The sequence below is a fragment of the Colobus angolensis genome, unplaced genomic scaffold (genome assembly GCF_000951035.1).
Source record: "Colobus angolensis palliatus isolate OR3802 unplaced genomic scaffold, Cang.pa_1.0 Scaffold240, whole genome shotgun sequence".
Classification (NCBI taxonomy): domain Eukaryota; kingdom Metazoa; phylum Chordata; class Mammalia; order Primates; family Cercopithecidae; genus Colobus; species Colobus angolensis.
The window spans coordinates 1,746,039-1,751,521 of record NW_012115600.1 but is presented as its reverse complement, the minus strand read 5'-3'; the positions used below and the strand labels follow the sequence as shown (position 1 = coordinate 1,751,521).

The following is a 5,483-nucleotide window of genomic DNA, read 5'->3' as shown; positions in this document are numbered from 1 at the left end:
GCCTCGGCCTCCCAAAGTGCTGGGATTACAGGCTTGAGCCACCGCGTCCGGCCGAGGTTTATATTTTTTATCTTAATCTTTTGATTCCATTTTCCAGTAAGTTTTTAAAGTCCCCTCGTATACCTAGAAGCGAAATTACTGGGTCATACGGTAACTATGTTTAACTTCTTTTGTTGTGATAAAATATATGTAACATAAGACATATAATTTTAAACATTTTTAAGTGTACAACTCAGTGGCATTACTTTCACAATGTTGTGCAACTGAAACGGGAAAAGTTCCTTTTCCCCTCGCAGGGTGTGCGATGAGGGTGTGGCGCGCGGCGGGGGTGTGGCGCGCGGCGGGGGTGTGGCTCGCTTCTTAGGTGCCCGGCTGCTCAAACCTCTAGGGGAGCGTACAGACAGGCAGGCTGTGGGCCTCCAACCCCACGGCAGCATGTAGGGGTAGATGTTTACAGCTCCTGAAACCCCAGTGTGCGTGTGTTACAGGTTGCTCTTTTAGTTTTGCTGTCTATAAGCGGCTTGTGTTAACCAGCTCAATTAGACCCTCTACCTTGTCACAAGGACAGAGGGCTTTCTGTATCCCGGGTCCTTGCTCGGTGTACCGGAAGAATTGGATCACACCTGGGCTTAGAGAATGAGTGCAAGGTTTTATTGAATGGAGATAGCTCTTGGCAGATGTTGGAAGCCAGAAGAGAGTGCAGTAGGAAGGTTTTTCCCTGCAGTCGGGCCACTGAGCAGCCCGGGACCCCCTTCGACGGTCCCAGCCAAACTCCGCGTCGTTCTGCTGGTCAGTGGCCTGCTGGCGTGCCAGTGCCTGCTGATGTACTCCTCTGGACGTCCAGCCGCCTGTGTGTTCCTCCACTGATGTGATCCTCTCCACGTCCGGCTACCTGTGTGTCTGCCTACTAAGGTCTTGGGGTTTTTTATAGCACAGGATGGGGGCGTGGCAGGCCGGGTGGTCTTGGGAAATACAACATTTGGGCAGGAAAACAAAAATGCCTGTCCTCACCTAAGTCTGTGGGGGTGGAGCCGTAGCCAGGGACCACGTCCTCACATCCTCCTCTACCCAGCACTTCCTTCCCTCCTTTCCATATCATTTATAGGGACCATGCTCTTCCCTTCCCAGCACTTCCTTTCGGTATCACAACCGTTACTGCAACCTATTTCTAAAATTTTTCATTACCCCAAACAGAAATTATATGACCATTAAGCAATAACTCACCATTCCTCTCCCCACACCACCCCAACCGCTGGGAACCTCTAATCTACTTTCTATCTTTATAAATTTTCCAATCTAGATATTTTATATAAGTGGAATCATACAATATTTGTCATCTTGTGTCTGGCTTATTTCACTTAGCATAATATTTCAAGGTTCACCGATGATGTAGCAGTTATCAAAATTTTACTCTTTTTTAAGGGTGAATAATACTTCATTGCATGTTTATCCGTTCATCAGTTGATGGACATTTAAATGGTTTATGCCATTTAGTTTTTGTGAATAATGCTGCAATGAACATTGGTGTACAAGTACATGTTTGAGTTTCTGATTTTCAGTTCTTTTGGGTATATACCTAGGAGTGGAATTGCTAAGTCATATGGTGAGTCTGTGGTTAGCGTTTAGAGGAACCACCAAACTGTTTTCCACAACAGCCGTACCACTTTACATTCCCACTAGCAATGTATGAAGGTGCCAATTTCTCCACATTTTTGTCAACACTTGTTATTATCTATTTTTTAATTACAGTCATCCTAGTGGATGAGAAGATTCTTTTATTTTTAGGCCACTTCTTTTCAGTTATGATTTTCTAGGAAATTATCCGTTTCAACAAAGTTTTCAGATTTATTGTCCATAAATTTGTACAGTAAACATTTCAGTGTTGTTGTTGTTATTGTTCTTCTTCTTTTTTTTTTTTTTTTGAGACAGAGTCTCGCTCTCTTGCCCAGGCTGGAGTGCATGGCATGATCTGGGCTCACTGCAACGTCTGCCTCCCAGGTTCAAGCGATTCACCTGCCACAGCCTCCCGAGTAGCTGGGATTACAGGCACACACCACCACGCCTAGCTAACTTTTTTGTGTTTTTAGACAAGACGGGGTTTCGCCATGTTGACCAGGCTGGTCTTGAACTCCTGTCCTCAAGTGATCCACCCACCTCGGCCTCCCAAAGTGCTGGGATTACAAGCGTGAGCCACCGTGCCTGGCAGTATCCAATGTCTTGAGTAAATCAACTTTGTTGGGTGTTATTCAAGAATGGCTGCTGTGAAAACTTGGAGAAACTCCTTTCAAAATTTAGTCCCAAATGTGTCCCTAATCCTTAAATCTTCAATGTTGCATCCAATGTCTCAAGTAAATCCACGCTATTTGATTTGATTGCTGTCTAGTTCCAAGAGAGACAGGTAGATTCAACTCCTTATAAAATCAAATCCCAAACTGTGTTCGCATCTCTGAGACCCAGACCACATCTAATATCTGGAGTAAATCTGTGCTGCTGGACATGATTCTGGATTCTAGAATAGTTACGATGGAGATGAGTTAGGTTCACATTCTTACAAATCAAGGTCCAAGGTATGTTGTTTCCTTTCCCTAAGCAAGTGGAATAGGTCTGTGGAGAGTGACAGGCGCAGATGGTTTGCTGTGAAGACATGGATGGAACCCTTTACAAAATGGAGGTCCAAGGTGTGTCCTGGTTCTTAAACTTGAACTCTCGGCCTCAAGCCATCCTCCCACCTCCACCTTCCAAAGTGCTGGGATTATAGGCGTGAGCTACCATGCCTGACCCCAATTCTTAAGTCTTCCAGACTGTATCAGATGCTGCTAATAAATCTGTATCCAGTAAATCCATGTTGGAGGGTCTTCCACAATGGAAATAATAAATTGAATGCGTTAAAATATTTGACCTCAACTCAAATGTCTAAAGTCATTCAGTGTTGAAATGACCAGGCAAGGTCAGGATGGATTGCAATGAGGAGTGGGTTGAACGCCTTATAAGGGCCCACAGTGTGTCTCAACTCTTCAGCTAGCAACCTTGGGAGGCCGCTCACTCTCATTTGTCACAAAATCCCAGTGTGACAAACTATTTTTGTACTGCGCTTATCTTAGGAAGCTGTCAAAAGTGATGCATGCAATCTGTTAACGGGCTGGAAGTGTTCTAGCCATGGTTCCTAAAGGTAGAGGCAATCCTACCACGTGATGCAGCCAAGGAGACCTTCTCCAAGATCCAGACTCTGTACTAGTGAGGACTTCTTGGGCCTTAGGCCCAGGTGGCCAACCTCCAGCGGGCGGAAAGATTGAGTGGGCCTTTGAAGCCCAAGTGACTGCATTGTCAGTCGTCTTAGGAAATTTCCTTCCCTTTATTTCATTATGTTCTTGCCTTTTAGAAAACAATTTTATTGAAATATAATTTATATGATATAAAACTCATTCATTTAAAGTGTACAATTCAATAGTTTTTAGTATGTTCACAGAATTGTCCAACCATCACCACAATAATTTTGGAATATTTTTGTCATCCCCAAAAGAAATTTCACACAATTTGGCAGTCACTCCCCATTTCCATGCAACAGATTTCCCAGCCCTAGACAATCATTAATCTACTTTCTCTAGCTATGAATTTGCCTGTTTTGGGTACCACATATAAATGGAATCGTACAGCGTGTGGTCTTTTGTGTCAGGCTTCTTTCACACAGCACATGTTTTCGAGGTTCACCCATGTTGTAACATATATCAGGTACTTTATTTTTATGACTCACTACTATTCCATCGTATGGACATACTATGTATTTATTGTACAGATTTTGGTTGTTTCTACTTTTGGATTAATTGTGAATAATGCTGCTGCAAACATCTGTGTTTGAGTTTTTGTGTGGACATAATTTTTTTTTTTTTTAACAGATGGAGTCTTGCTCTGTCACCCAGGCTGGAGTGCAGTGACACAATCTTAGCTCACTGTGGCCTCCACCTCCCAGGTTCAAGCAATTCTTCTCCCTCAGCTTCCCAAGTAGCTGGGACTATAGGCACATGCCACCATGCCTGGCTAATTTTTTTTGTTGTTGTATTTTAGTAGAGATGGGGTTTCACTGTGTTGCCCAGGCTGGTCTCGAACTCCCGAGCTCAGGTAATCTGCCTGTCTCAGCCTCCCAAAATGCTAGGATTACAGGCATGAGCCACCACGTCCAGCCGTGGACGTAATTTTTTATCTTAGGTAGACAGGGATCTTCAAAAAGTTCATGGAAAATGTATATAATGAAAAAGCTGCATTGATTTCAAAATTCCTTTGTACCAAAATAAACTCATATCATGTCTGAAACAGGATCTACTTTTTTTTTCCCACAGCTATCTACATTTATATCATCATCATCCATTGTTCTTGTCTACAGGGTGAGCACAACATTTTACTCCCATGCCTGACAGACAGGCCAACTTGAACAGAAGCCTTCCCAGGCACCAGAGCAGAAGGGAAAACGTGTACACAGTTGCGAAGAACTTCACACTATTCCATCCCCTTTACTGCCACGGGATCTACTTTGAGGTACTAAGAAAAGAAAAAAGACATCAGTTTGAAAAGTGCCGATATCAGAGCAACATGAATTCTGCTAAAATTGAAGCAATAACAAACGTCAACTTTTTTTTTTTTTTTTTTTTTAAGGCGGTGTCTTGCTCTGTCATCCAGGCTTGTGTGCAGTGGTGCAATCATGGCTCACTACAACCTTCGCCTCCCAAGTTGAAGAGATTCTCCTGCCTCAGCCTCTTGAGTAGCTGGGATTACAGGTACTTGCCACCACGCCCAGCCAATTTTTTGTATTTTTAGTAGAGATGGGGTTTCACTAAGTTGGCAAGGCTGGTCTCGAACTCCTGATCTCAGGTGATTCACCTGCCTCGGTCACCCAAAGTGCTGGAATTACAGGTGTGAACCACCACACCCAGCCAAACATCAGATTTATGATGAAGCTTCAGTGGAGGAAGGTGAAATCACTGATGCTTTATGAAAAGTTTATGAGAACAATGCCTCAAATAAATCAGCAGTTTACAAATGGATAACTTATTTTAAGAAAGGGTAAGACAATGTTGAAGGTGAGCCCTGCAGCAGCAGATCATCTATATCAATTTTCGAGGAAAAAATTCACTTTGTGCCCCAACTGAAGAGAACTGGCAATTAACAGCCCAAACAATAGCCAACATCATAGACATCTAATTGGTTCAGCTTACACAATTCTGACTGAAAAAGTTCAGCAAACTTTCCCATAAATGGGTGCTAAAAATATTGCACCCAGATAGGCCAGGCGCGGTGGCCCATGCCTGTAATCCCAGCACTTTGGGAGACCAAGGCGGATGAATCACAAGGTCAGGGATTCGAGACCAACCTGGCCAATATGGTGAAACCCCGTCTCTACTAAAAATACAAAAATTAGCCGGCCGTAGTGGGGCTTGCCTGTAGTCCCAGCTACTCAGGAGGCTTAGGCAGAAGAATTGCTTGAACCCAGG

General features: G+C 43.7%; 1 protein-coding gene across 1 annotated transcript in view; it reads left to right on the top strand.

Annotated features, from left to right (window-relative positions):
- The first annotated feature begins 364 nt into the window (after window positions 1–364).
- The window catches only part of HMGCL (3-hydroxymethyl-3-methylglutaryl-CoA lyase), a 43,327-nt gene continuing 38,208 nt past the window's right edge, over window positions 365–5,483 (top strand). Inside the window, exon 1 of the mRNA XM_011945579.1 lies at window positions 365–912. The gene's annotated coding sequence lies outside the window, so the exon portion shown is untranslated. The remainder of the gene's footprint in view (window positions 913–5,483) is intronic.